The following is a 15645-nucleotide window of genomic DNA, read 5'->3' as shown; positions in this document are numbered from 1 at the left end:
ATAATTGGCCTTGCAAATAAGAGAATTTACTACTCTTTGGTAAAGATTGTTTTGAGTCTACAAGGTCAACGAATTTGTTCCAAAATTCGTCCCAATCTTCCTCATCTTTTCCTGAGAAAGTGGGTAAATTAATTGGAGGGAGTCGAGCTTCTGCTTGACTCGTATTAGATGCAACTGTTGCTGTTGCCTTGTTCTGGGCAATTAATTTGACATAAGGCTGTAATGTGGCCTGAGTGTGATCTTCATAATTCGCAAGATCAACCATAATGTCGTCTATTTCTGTTTCTGATAAATTGGTGTTGGCAAGTTCAGCCACATATGTTGCTATTTGACATTTGATTTGCTCAAATTTACCTGCAGCTGCTTGATAATAGCTTTCCAGGTCAGCATAATCAACTTGAGATTGTTGTGACAAATCTTCACATTTCTTGATCTGTCTTGTTAAGTGGCCTTTAAGACCTGCAAGGGTTCTTTTCATTCTCCCTGCATTATCCATACTGGCTAGTTGGTGAAGCTTTGTGGGGCTTGTACTTGGGCTGCTCATAATACTGAACAAGCTCTAATGGTACCCTAGGGTAAAATGCACTCACTAGGCAATAATCCTACCTCTACTAGAGGTTAGCACTTAAAATTAATACACATTATATATATACAATCATACACACTAATGATTTGAGTGATAAACCAGTGTCACTGTAAGTACCTTTAGGTTAGCTCTTCTATATCACCCTAGGATGGTAGAGACACTAATTAATCACTCAAAGGTGTAATGATCATAAGTAAATTATTATATATACAACTCAACTCGAGTTGATAAAAATTACACCCAAAATAGGGTCTGGACCATTCATTAATGGTGTTAGGTTGATCAATATAGTACAACTGACTATGGTAATAATGGGACTAGGATGAGCAATAATAGTTCAACTAGTCATATCCTACCCTGTTGTGGGTTGGCAATTAGTAAATATTATACTGTGATCACTAGTGCAATATATATTAAATAATTCTCTATTTTGAAGAAATAATATACACAATTACTGATAATAGCCTCTTAATTAGCCTCTATGAAACTTCTAATATTATCTAGAAGTATTAAATATTATTAGTGACCTCACGAAATAAACTCCACAAAATACGTAGATAATCTCTCGCGAAATGTAACACCACAAAATCCGTGAACAATCTTGCGAGGACACAGCCACTAATTTGGCTGGCTTCTATATTAGCGCTGTCATTTCACAGAATAACACGCCACCAAATCTCTGTGGGTGTGCATGAAACCGCTGACGAAGCTGATCTGAACTGAGCGGGGCTCGTGAACTCGCACGAGTCAACGCCGCCGTCATTGACTGCTGGCTTTGTTTAAATAACACTGCACTAGTATATTTAATGAATCCACTGGTTAACTGGTTCATCCGGTACTAAGATGACCAAATGTGGGTTCAAAGGATCAAATAATCCGTCATCCGGTTCGAAGATGACCAAATAATGTGGGAACCGACCTGTGAGATTTATATTTATTTAATTTATATGAATTTATATTTACATTAATTTATATACTTCGATAGCAATTTGTATAATGATAAGTGGACTGTATTTCTGCAATAATCTCATAATCTCACAAATCGATCCTCTACACATTAGGGGGGTGTTTATATTAATTGAATATATATGCAGCCAATCAAACTACTGTAATAGACTACATACATTGAAGAGGTTCCTTATCTTATTTGTACAGCAGGTATAACCAGGATGTAGACCACATTTTCCCTCTTTGAGGTAGCTTCCACGTGCTGGTAACTGATGCACAAACATGCTTCCTCGTCTTGACCTGTTAAAAGGGCGCTAGCTGTGAAGCCAGAAACCTAGTATATGACAGGTATTTCAGAGAAACATTGTACATGGAACAATAGACCTGGCTTAATTACCTTTAGTTTGAGGCTATGTCGTGCTCTAACCGGGCCACCCTATATCCTGACATTAATGGCCATAAATGAATGATAAACGGGTTTCGGATAGACACTTAACTTGAATTTGTAGACAGCGTGTTGATAATGGTACACCTTTGGTTTCCATAACACTACGTCCAAGTAAAATTAACAGGAGCCGAATTTGCTCCCGTGTGAGCCTCTGGTCTAGTATCAAACAATGGCTGCCCTCCTTCCTCCCTGATGCCTGGCTTACATTGTCCAGATTTCAGAAAGTGATAGAAGGGTCACATTTACTCTACTTTAATATTGATAATTAAGTTAATTTATATAAGATGTTTTTATGATGGTAAAGTCCAAAGACTAATGTATTTAAGAATAATTCCCACCATAATAGGTGGTTAATTATAATAGTATGTGGTAATGATATCCCATTTTCTTTAAACGGTAATTCCACTACAAGTTACGTTTTCTATGGGTAACTTGTTTATACAACACAGCTATTATCTGTATGATATATTAAATGGTGTCGGATTTTCCGACAGCTGTTGGGGTTGTTTGCTGTTTTGGTCACCAGGTGGTGTGGACGTCTCAGCCCTCCCAGTTTTGTTGCCTGCCTGGCTGCGTTGACGGGGCGGTTCTGACATGGGGGGCCATCTTCCTCCTGTTCAGCGTGTGAACTCCGTGGGCCTTGAGTTCACTTGTAAGGCTGGTTATATACCATCGAGATGGTGATGTGTGACATGCTTCGTATCCCGGTGGAAGCTATCTACGGTGTGGAGCTAGTTATGGCCCACCGGGTTGTTATTAAGTTCGTGGTGGAGGAGGAGTACCGGGACTTCCTCCGTCAGTACAGGGGCCGTACGTTGCCGTTGCCAGATGATGCCGGCTCTGTGGCGATTTCGGACTGCAGTGGTGCCCTGACTTTTGTCAGTGTCTATGGTTCACCCCTGGAGTTCCCTGATGACCTCCTCTGGCGTTACTTCGGGGGGTTTGGTACTATTGTCAGCGTGCGGGTGAACACGCTCAACTCGGGGCGATATGCTGGGAGGCGAACAAACATTTGCACGTTGGGGATGCGCCTGCGTTCGGATATACCTTCTTCTGTCCGGCTTATGGGATACTACATCCGGGTGTATTATGCCCGGCAGCCTCGTACCTGTTTCCGATGTTGCCTGTTGGGGCATCAGGCTGCCGGGTGCTTTGAGGCCCCAGCTGCTCCTGTCAACTTGTTCCGAGACGAGGATTTTCTGCCGCTTCCACTGGAGGCAGTCTCCGGTGATGATGATGAGGAGGTGCACGTCCCATTTGCTGCTGCAGCTGCCCCGGCGGCGCCTGACGTTCCTCCGGTTGTTGCCGTCCCTCCTTCAGGTATTGCGGTACCGTCGGTTGGTCTGCCTGATCCTGTCGCTGTTCCAGCTGCTCCAGTGGGCCTTCCTGGAGCTCCCTGTGTGACGTCGCTGTCTTCTCCCTCGTCTTCTGATGCTGCGCCTGGCCCTGTGTTCGTGACTCGGGTCCTGGATGTGCTGGGTGCTGGGGTGGCTGCGGAGCCTCCTGCTGTGTGTGGCATGGTTCCCCCTGTGGTAGAGGCTGCTGCCGTTCTGTGTCGGGCGTTAGTTCCTCCGGCTCGTGGTACCCGTGTTTCTGGGTCACTTACCGGCTCTGACGATATCCGGCAGGTGTCCAAACGTTCCCGGCGTTCGTCTTCTGCCTGGGCCGACGTTGGTGACTTCAGTGACTGCGGGTCTTTGGGTATTGATGGCGTGGATACGGATATGTCGATGTCTCCGCGGTTCGTGGTGGCGGAGGTCCATATGCTTCTGGTGCTGGTGCCTGTGTCTCGGACATGCCTTCGGTTCTTTCTCCACCAGGGGGATTCTCTGCAGTGGGGGGTGGTGGCTTCCGCTGCCAGGGATGGTGTGGACTCTGGTGCTGGGCGTGGCCTGGTGGTGATGTTATGGAAGGATGCGCGCCGTCCGGGTTCCCTGCTGTCGTCTGGTGGTGTGCCCGGGGGCCGCGGGTACCCCTGTTGTGCGGGTGCGCGTTGGGGCCCTGGGGGACGTGTTGCCGGCGTCTGTGATGCCGTCGGGTCACTGGTCGAAGATTGCCGAGTTACTGCTGTCTGACGGACCGGAGTACTTTCATGGTGAGCAAGTTCCCTTCCTGTGGGGGCGAGTAGCGACTTCTCACGTCATCAGTACTACCCCAGCAAACACAAATCATCTACACAACGTTCGCCTATCTCTTCCCATAGGTGTGGGAATGATTTGCATTGAGAATGGTGCAGGAAAGCCTTTGAGAAACTTTTACTCAAAAAATCCAAACACAAAGGTTTAATTATAAATTGTTTTTCTACAATTATTTTCTTCCAAATGTAAAACAAATAGTTTTTACATGTTTAAATATAAAATTTATGGTGTTTTTTTGTAAAATTCATTAATAAATTGTGAATGATATATATTGGCTGAGTGAAACCTTTAAAATCCATTTAGTTATAATTTGAACAGAAAAAAGTATTTTTCCAAATTTTCTAAAAATTGCTCTTTTTAACACAATTTGACTCCTTATACATTCCACTAAACACTATATCATGTTTAAATATATAATTTATGTATTATTCTCTAAAATAATTTATATAAATTATATAAGTTGCTGGAAAGTGGTGTTAAAGATTCTGAAAACATTTTGTTGTGTTAATATGTTCTTATTAACTATGTCTCAAGTTCACAGTTTATCAAACAAGAATATTAACATTCGTCAACTCTTAAAATCTTATATGTTATCTTGCTGGTGCAAAAAAGGGTGAATCTTTAGGAACAGCTATAGTATCTATATATCACAAATGGTGTTTTCCCTAACTCAAACAATGTAGGGTTTATTATTCTACACATATTTCTAATGACTCTTAGATGTTTACATTCTCTGAAGTATAATTGTGAAGGCTGTGTCCATCACTCTCAACACAGATTCTTAAACTCGTCTCTGCAGGTTCAACTATATAATTAGTTTCCATTTTGAATCTCCATGGACATTTGTATCCAAAATGAAACCAATGTGGTTTCCTTCAGCGCCTTCAGCCAGCACATTTGCTCATTCATTTCCACAGATTCCAACAAGGTAGGGGATTTACAGAAATTTGTATATTCATATTGTTATATATTAAAAATATGAATGCAGTTCAATATGATAAGACAAATACATGAGTTTATGATAAATTCGTTTTCTGTGATATACCATTGATATGCTCTTTTTTTCTTTAAACGGCAGACTAAACTAAAGTGCTCACATCAACAGATTTGATGTATAAATGGTCAACGCTCAACAGAGTTAGTATAAATGTATTAGTATAAATCTTACTTGTCTCATTGTTAATTCACATTCAATGTCAACTTGTGGTTGCATTGTACAAGGCCAACACAGATGATCGAAGGAAACTAACTCTGCTCTAGTTCCATGAAGTTGCTATTTGGTCTTTACTCAATGCATTGTACATGCATTGTACAAGTCCAACACAGATGATCGAAGGAAACTAACTCTGCTCTAGTTCCATGAAGTTGCTATTTGGTCTTTATTGAAATTTGACAAGGCAGAGTGGCCTGCAACAACTACACCATCTCCACATCTAGTTCATGCTCCAGACATAAATCATGACACTGGTCCTGTGTATCCTGCTGCTGACCCGTCAACACCTGGCCCGTCGGGTGTGAGGCGCCCTCTCTTCACGTCTACACCTAGTGCTGAAGCTGAATCTGATGAAGATAATTCATATTCCACATTAGTGTTTGAAAACAATAGTGAGAGCGACGATTCAGACAGTAGTTTATTGCCAACCCAGAGACAACAGCGACGTGTTGTTATAGCAGAGACTCGCCTGAACTATAAATTGAAACATGAGCTGGTAAAAATCCCCAAACGTCGCAGGTGTGAAGTGTGTTCAAAGTCGGGTATCAGGAAGGAAACTGGTATAGCGTGCAAGACATGCGATGTTCCACTTTGCGTCATACCTTGTAATTACACCACTTATCACAGGAAAAGGGTGTATTGGGTGGACAAGAAATAACCACCTACATCAGCTTCACTCCACCTAGGAACATCTGTTGAGCAACTTCAGGAATCAGTACCTGAAGGAGGTGGAGTGGAGATAAAATGCTCAACTTATTTTACTACAATCGTCTTTGCTTTGGTAAGTACACATAATTGTCTTAGATTGTTTCAGTATTGTAGTCTATTTTCTTAGGAATATTTTGATACCTAAATGAGAACTGTAGCACGAAAACTAAAGTAAGTATACATGAAACAAGAGAAACTTTTTTTGTGGGTGTTGCGGGTGTGAGTTGGAGTGTCAAGAGCGGGTTCCGGTTGTGTGTTTTCCGTCACCTCTACAGCTGTGAATTCCAAGGAATTGTATTTGATATGCATATGTCTGTGTAGGGAATTTTATTCCGAACACTATACAAAAAAAAACGGTGTGAAACAAGTATAAACTTGAAAAACATGAGCAAAGTAAAAACTTTTGACGCTCACGGGTACAAACACGCGTAAGATTTTATTCGCCGCAAATTTATTTGACGCTGTGTTGGCCAACTCTACCCATGTTCTTATAGAACTTTCTATTGCGAACACATTGCTATAAAAATGAAATACGTAGCTCCAGAAATAATGTCAGGACAGTGAAATCAGTATAAACATTCAAAGCCCTGCATCACACCAGTGTCGTCCCTGCTGAAATCACGGCTAATGCTTCGCCCAGTTCCCACACTCGTGCGGGTCACCCGATACCATAATTAGACATTGATAGGCATATGTCTGGGTGGGGAATTTTATTGTGAGTTCAGTGATATCAAAATGAGCGCTGTAGGATGACTGTGAGGCTGGCAACAAACGAAAGAGTATGAACATTTACTTCCTGTTTGGGTGTCACGGCGAGTCATCTTCGTGTTTATTTACTTCGTGGTGGGATACCAAATGCTTCGGTGACATTTTATGCATATGATCTTGTAGAGAATTTTATTGCCAACGCATTGATACCAAAATGAAAAACGTAGCTCGAGAATTGAGGTTAGCAGCGTGAAAAGATTATAAACTTTTTTGTGTTTACGCTTGAGCACAACCCGCTTGTTTTTCCAGCTAGTGCCGCGCGCACTAAAGTGTGCATTATACACACCATAATGCACCAGTACACACAATAAGGTACAAGTACACACCATAAGGCACCAGTACACACCATAATGCACCAGTACACACTATAAGGCACCAGTACACGGCATAATGCACCAGTACACACCATAAGGCACCAGTACACACCATAATGCACCAGTACACATCATATGGCACCAGTACACACCATAAGGCACCAGAACACACACCATAAGGCACCAGTACACACCATAATGCACCAGTACACACCATAATGCACCAGTACACACCATAATGCACCAGTACACACCATAAGGCACCAGTACACAATAAGGCACCAGTACACACAATAATGCACCAGTACACACCATAAGGCACCAGTACACTCCATACGGCACCAGTACGCACCATAAGGCACTAGAACACACCATAAGGCACCAGTACACACCATAAAGCACCAGTATACACCATAAGGCCCCAGTACACACCATAAGGTACGAGTACACACTATAAGGCACCAGTACACACCTACAGGTATTTGTTTCTGGTGTGGTGCTCATGGGATCTGTTACAACCTTCTAGGAAGCTTTTAGGGTCAGGATTGACATTACAGTGCAGCGTTTTATATATATAAAATACACATGAGAGTATGTGCAGGGACTTAATATCTAACATATTCAGAGATTTGAGTAAGGGGTCCATATATACTGCCCGGTTGCCTGAAATGCTATATGCCTACTATATTGGCTTTAGGTATTGTATGCACTAGCTCTATCTATAAATCCAACATTATGTTTGTAAATCAACTATGTATGTACTTTCCTGAATAAAATTGACTTTACACTTATATGCTATGTGGATTTGTTATCCCCTATCGTTTGGGAGAAAAAAAATGACTAATACGTTCGGCGAATGACTTTGACTTCAACTTCACTTTGACTTCGTTCATGTCATCGTATTTTCCGTAATATATAAAGGTTATGACAATGCAATTATATTATTGTGTGCAAATAATTTGGAAATTTCATGTACCCTAAAAATAGTAAAATAAAGAATAAGAATAATTAAATAATTGTTGTAGTAAATTGTCACACGTTCATCATACGCAAACGAACACACAGTGTGGAGCGTCAGTAGACCAAGGTCCGCGCCATTTTAAAACACGGCTTCGAATGTAAGTAATGTTTTTCTCGTACTAACAATGTGTTATGCAATAGATTAGGTCTTGAATTCACAAATTTAGTTGTTACATCTGACAGAGTATGTTAGACGGTGTAATGCTGGTCCATGTTGACGTATTTGTGGGCTTGATTGGTTTACATGTGATGGCACACAATATCGGCACCCCACAACATGCTGTTGAAGTTGGAATGCATGGCATAGGCTCCTCACACAATGTTCTTTATGTGGTCCTCAGGTGATAGTTTTCTATTTAGAATCACTCCTAGATCTCTTTCTTTATCAGAATTCCTTAAAGATTTCTCACATGGTTTTCCTAATGATAGATTGTGGGCTGTAAGGGACAGGTTTGATGTATGGATTAGTTGATAGAAGTTCCAGTCCACCTGTAGACAGGGATCTCACATCAGCTTGTATATTATACAAGGATAAGATTTGATAAATTCAGTTATTTGACTTAACACTGGCTCTGTTTAAATCAGAGATTTAAACATACATAGTCTAACCTAGTTCCATAACTAACAGCCATTAGCCATTAGCCATTCATGCACAGCCATCAGCTGGGCCATAGACCGGCAATTTTGCTTTTTTCCCAAGCCGGTCTGTTTTTTTTCGATGCCTCAGTGGCCCATGCACAGGTCCGTTCAAGGGGATTAAATAGCCGTTCTATGGCCCCAGGGTTTGTATTTTATCAAACTCTTATTAGAATAATAGATCTCGTAATAATTTTGCAAAAATAGTGGCATTTACTATTTTAAAAAGCTCGGGTGCAGGGGGGGGGGGGGTTATGTAAAAGCCTGGTTTGTGCCTCGGAGAGGCTATGGGATCCAGTAAGATCGTCCTTCCTTTCCTCCCTAGAATCTGGATGTAGCAGGTGCTCAATTGTCAAAAGTGAAAAATTGGTTTTGTCTTCCGAATGCACCATTTCTGTAAATTTGCTAATAATCTTTTAAAAATAGTAAATGCCATTATTTTTGCAAAATTATTACGAGATCTATTATACTAATAACGGTTTGATAAAATACAGTAGACTGCCTACTGGATAATAGTTCCAGTCCACCTGTAGACAGGGATCTCACATCAGCTTGTATATTATACAAGGATAAGATTTGATAAATTCAGTTATTTGACTGAACACTGGCTCTGTTTAAATCAGAGATTTAAACATACATAGTCTAACCTAGTTCCATAACTAACAGCCATTAGCCATTAGCCATTCATGCACAGCCATCAGCTGGGCCATAGACCGGCAATTTTGCTTTTTTCCCAAGCCGGTCTGTTTTTTTTCGATGCCTCAGTGGCCCATGCACAGGTCCATTCAAGGGGATTAAATAGCCGTTCTATGGCCCCAGGGTTTGTATTTTATCAAACTCTTATTAGAATAATAGATCTCGTAATAATTTTGCAAAAATAGTGGCATTTACTATTTTAAAAAGCTCGGGTGCAGGGGGGGGGGGGTTATGTAAAAGCCTGGTTTGTGCCTCGGAGAGGCTATGGGATCCAGTAAGATCGTCCTTCCTTTCCTCCCTAGAATCTGGATGTAGCAGGTGCTCAATTGTCAAAAGTGAAAAATTGGTTTTGTCTTCCGAATGCACCATTTCTGTAAATTTGCTAATAATCTTTTAAAAATAGTAAATGCCATTATTTTTGCAAAATTATTACGAGATCTATTATACTAATCACGGTTTGATAAAATACAGTAGACTGCCTACTGGATAATAGTTCCAGTCCACCTGTAGACAGGGATCTCACATCAGCTTGTATATTATACAAGGATAAGATTTGATAAATTCAGTTATTTGACTGAACACTGGCTCTGTTTAAATCAGAGATTTAAACATACATAGTCTAACCTAGTTCCATAACTAACAGCCATTAGCCATTAGCCATTCATGCACAGCCATCAGCTGGGCCATAGACCGGCAATTTTGCTTTTTTCCCAAGCCGGTCTGTTTTTTTTCGATGCCTCAGTGGCCCATGCACAGGTCCATTCAAGGGGATTAAATAGCCGTTCTATGGCCCCAGGGTTTGTATTTTATCAAACTCTTATTAGAATAATAGATCTCGTAATAATTTTGCAAAAATAGTGGCATTTACTATTTTAAAAAGCTCGGGTGCAGGGGGGGGGGTTATGTAAAAGCCTGGTTTGTGCCTCGGAGAGGCTATGGGATCCAGTAAGATCGTCCTTCCTTTCCTCCCTAGAATCTGGATGTAGCAGGTGCTCAATTGTCAAAAGTGAAAAATTGGTTTTGTCTTCCGAATGCACCATTTCTGTAAATTTGCTAATAATCTTTTAAAAATAGTAAATGCCATTATTTTTGCAAAATTATTACGAGATCTATTATACTAATAACGGTTTGATAAAATACAGTAGACTGCCTACTGGATAATAGTTCCAGTCCACCTGTAGACAGGGATCTCACATCAGCTTGTATATTATACAAGGATAAGATTTGATAAATTCAGTTATTTGACTGAACACTGGCTCTGTTTAAATCAGAGATTTAAACATACATAGTCTAACCTAGTTCCATAACTAACAGCCATTAGCCATTCATGCACAGCCATCAGCTGGGCCATAGACCGGCAATTTTGCTTTTTTCCCAAGCCGGTCTGTTTTTTTTCGATGCCTCAGTGGCCCATGCACAGGTCCGTTCAAGGGGATTAAATAGCCGTTCTATGGCCCCAGGGTTTGTATTTTATCAAACTCTTATTAGAATAATAGATCTCGTAATAATTTTGCAAAAATAGTGGCATTTACTATTTTAAAAAGCTCGGGTGCAGGGGGGGGGGTTATGTAAAAGCCTGGTTTGTGCCTCGGAGAGGCTATGGGATCCAGTAAGATCGTCCTTCCTTTCCTCCCTAGAATCTGGATGTAGCAGGTGCTCAATTGTCAAAAGTGAAAAATTGGTTTTGTCTTCCGAATGCACCATTTCTGTAAATTTGCTAATAATCTTTTAAAAATAGTAAATGCCATTATTTTTGCAAAATTATTACGAGATCTATTATACTAATAACGGTTTGATAAAATACAGTAGACTGCCTACTGGATAATAGTTCCAGTCCACCTGTAGACAGGGATCTCACATCAGCTTGTATATTATACAAGGATAAGATTTGATAAATTCAGTTATTTGACTGAACACTGGCTCTGTTTAAATCAGAGATTTAAACATACATAGTCTAACCTAGTTCCATAACTAACAGCCATTAGCCATTAGCCATTCATGCACAGCCATCAGCTGGGCCATAGACCGGCAATTTTGCTTTTTTCCCAAGCCGGTCTGTTTTTTTTCGATGCCTCAGTGGCCCATGCACAGGTCCGTTCAAGGGGATTAAATAGCCGTTCTATGGCCCCAGGGTTTGTATTTTATCAAACTCTTATTAGAATAATAGATCTCGTAATAATTTTGCAAAAATAGTGGCATTTACTATTTTAAAAAGCTCGGGTGCAGGGGGGGGGGGTTATGTAAAAGCCTGGTTTGTGCCTCGGAGAGGCTATGGGATCCAGTAAGATCGTCCTTCCTTTCCTCCCTAGAATCTGGATGTAGCAGGTGCTCAATTGTCAAAAGTGAAAAATTGGTTTTGTCTTCCGAATGCACCATTTCTGTAAATTTGCTAATAATCTTTTAAAAATAGTAAATGCCATTATTTTTGCCAAATTATTACGAGATCTATTATACTAATAACGGTTTGATAAAATACAGTAGACTGCCTACTGGTTTTACCTGTAATAAGGTTTGATACAGATGATTATGATTATGGTTTTGGCCTCCACCACCCTGTCACCTAACTTGTTCCAACCATGTCTACCACGCTGCTTGCGAAAGTTAATTTTCTAATATTTCTGTGGCATCTTTGTTTGGTTACCTTTTACAATATCTTCTTTTTATTCTACCATCTAGTTTTGGCATTTTATGCCTCTAACCTGGGAGCCACTTATTGGCAAGTCTATACCTTTACCAGTTGATGTGATTCTTTAGATATGGGCACCATATCTCCAGGTGTCCTACACAATTAGCTTTAATTAAATTTTCCAAAATTATCACTTACACTTGTAATACAGGGTTCTAGGTTCCCTATAGTGTCCTTTATTGAAATAGAGTTTAACAACAATTTCAATGTCCCTATTTTCTTTTAGATTATATCTCAACATATAATTAATGTCCAACAGGACATGATTACTCTTTCCAATGGGAGGATGGTATTGAATATTTGATATAGTACTGATGGAATAATTTATATAATAATCACTAGAAATTATTTCGATAAGAATTTGAATTTATGCATGTCTTTGTTTTGGCATGCCTCTATTTCCATATGTTACATTTCTGCATGTCTCCAATTCTGGAAGTGTTCACTTTTGCATGTGCCTGACAAGGATGTTATATGCACCAGCTTTAATTATCACACATTGTATATAATGAATGACTTATTTTTAGAATTTTAATACATATTGCATCTGTCAATACATTATTAACAATAATATAGGTAATATGGTAGTCTAATGTAGAAATTTGACACTCTTTAACAGAATGTACGAGTATAAGCGAAAAAAGCGACTCCAATACAACAACAGATGGATGCAAGTATCAAGAAGGCTAAAACGTATACACAAAATGCATCCAAATACAGCTGTACACACTAGTGAACCCATTAATCTTACTGAGGCAGCATCAAGTTCAGAGATTGAGTCGTCAGACAATGACATTAGTTCTTTTGAAGCCGAGTCAAATCAAGAGTATGGATTAGGCTCTGAAATTGATGATTTACACATGAATCTTACTGATATTCATGATGTATTATCTAATTCTCAAAGTGAGGAGGAGAATGATGACCATGATAATCATCATTCACTTGTTTACCCACAGAATTTATTAATTCAGTGGGTAAACAAGAATGGTGTTACACACAATGCTGTTGATGAATTATTAAAAATTTTGAGGCAAATGGGAATTGACTACTTACCAAAAACAGCTCGTACACTAATCAGTTCTGAAAGGTACATAGAAACTCAGCAAAAATCTGGAATGAAATATGTCTGCTTTGGGTTAAAAGAGGAACTGTTAAAAAACATAAGTAGATATCCAAAAGCAACTATAAAAGGACTGAGACAATTATTATTGTCATGTAACATTGATGGCCTTCCTATATTTAGAAGCAAAAATGATGCTTTGTGGCCAGTTCTCTGTGCAGTAATGAATATTACACCTTTGAAAGTCTTTCCAGTTGTCCTCATGTATGGACGTTCTAAGCCAAGTGATTTAAATTTCTTATATGATTTTATATCTGATATGGATGACCTTTTGTTGCATGGGATTCAGTATGGTAACAGAACTATCAACATAAAATTACAATGTGTAATTTGTGATGCACCTGCTAAGGCTATGGTGAAGTCCATAAAACTGTTTTCAGGTTATTATGGCTGTGACAAATGTGAACAGAAAGGTACTTGGATGGGGAAAATGACATATCCAGAAGTAACAAATTTAACCATTAGAACAGACACACGCTTCCGTAATCAATCAAACTCGCAACATCATCATGGTAAATCACCATTCTGTGACTTGAACATAGACTTAATTGCAGCGTTTCCCATTGACTATATGCACCAGGTGTGCCTTGGTGTTATGAAGCGACTTCTTGTCACCTGGATACGGAAAAACACATTTAAATTATGTAGCCGCCAGATTTCTGAAATTAGTGCTAGATTGGTGAGCATAAAAGATTTTGTGCCCAATATTTTTGCACGTAAACCACGAGGTTTGGAAGAAATTGACAGATGGAAGGCAACTGAATACAGACAGTTTCTTCTCTACACAGGAAAGCTTGTATTGAAAGGTATTCTACCCCAAGAGATGTATGATCATTTCCTTACTCTCAGTGTTGGTATAAGTTTTCTTGTTTCGCCCACATGTATGTCCTTAAAATACGGCAAATATGCTCATGACCTTTTGCTGAATTTTGTATCAAGGTGTGGTGATCTGTATGGGAAAGATTTTCTAGTCTACAATGTTCACAGTTTGATTCACCTAACAGCAGATGCTGAGGAACATGGTACTCTTGACAGTTGTTCAGCTTTTCCATTTGAAAATTATTTGCATCAGCTGAAAAAGATGGTCAGATCAAGTAAAAATCCAATTGTCCAAATTACAAAAAGAATAAAGGAGGCTGAAAATACCATGATTTATAAAACATCTCCAGATAATAAAATTTCTCATAAATTTCCTAACAATGTATATTCGTTACCTGGATATAATTGCTGTGAAGTGTTAAGGACTGTACACAGCCGAAGAAGTGAAGAAAATTACTTCATTGTTAGGGTATATCCTTTTCAAAGCCCAATATTTACTAGTCCTTGTGATTCAAGAATATTTGGGGCCTTCAATGTTAATCCACGTAAGGACTTTTTAAAAAAAGTGTATAGGATTAACACATCAACCAGAGGAATGTTAATCAAGAAAACAGAAAGTACTTATATCTTCTTGTCAATACTACATGATTTATGACTAGTAAGTTTCTTGTGATTGTTTTCCTTCAAACCTTCAGGGTGATGGAAACACTTTAAATGGTGTCGCTCCATTGTGTGAAACAAAATTTTTTAATGCATTCATAAAAGCTATAAGCTAATGTAATAATTCAATAATTACTATTTGTAGTTTTATGTATTTAAAACTATTTTGTAAATATTTTCTATACAATGCTAATACGCTTCCACCCCTGACAGAATCTTGTGGGACCAACAAGTCTATCTACAGGCCGAGTACAAAACCTTCCCCTCAAACTCCAAGACAAGACAGAACTGAAAGCTCTCCTTTCGAAAAATCTAGTAAGTACCGATTTATTATGTGTTGATTATTTTTTGTTATACATACAAGAAAATACATTGAGGGAGAGTACAGACTTGAAATTTTACATTCTTGTAAAGCAACTAAGTAGATGATGGTAGTATCATCAAACAATACAGGTTTAATCATGTTAGAGACATAAAGCAGATCATTGATGTATATAACAAATAGGAGGGGGTCTAAGGATGCTGCCCTGTGTCACCCCTATCATAGAATGGGAGAGGTTACATAATTGAAGGCTACATGACAGTAGCCCATTTGACAGTGACCTGACACCAATGTGTCTGTCACTAAAATAGGATCCACTAAGGATCAATACATATATCATATATATGCAACACTAAATGCTTGTTCTAGTAAGCCTTTTTTTTTTTGCAGTAACAGAAAAAATGGAATACATAATGAAGGAATTATCAAAATTGACATTTTTATCAGGGGATATCCTGAATATTGTCAAAATGACGGAAACCCATATGTCAAAAACACATGGAGATATACCAATCCTGGAAGACATTCTTCCATCCCCACTTGAAACTGTTGAGCAGGTGGAA

The sequence above is a fragment of the Procambarus clarkii genome, chromosome 67 (genome assembly GCF_040958095.1).
Source record: "Procambarus clarkii isolate CNS0578487 chromosome 67, FALCON_Pclarkii_2.0, whole genome shotgun sequence".
In the NCBI taxonomy this organism is placed as follows: Eukaryota; Metazoa; Arthropoda; class Malacostraca; order Decapoda; family Cambaridae; genus Procambarus; species Procambarus clarkii.
The sequence above is the reverse complement of the archived record's forward strand: the minus strand, read 5'-3'. Positions refer to the sequence as shown.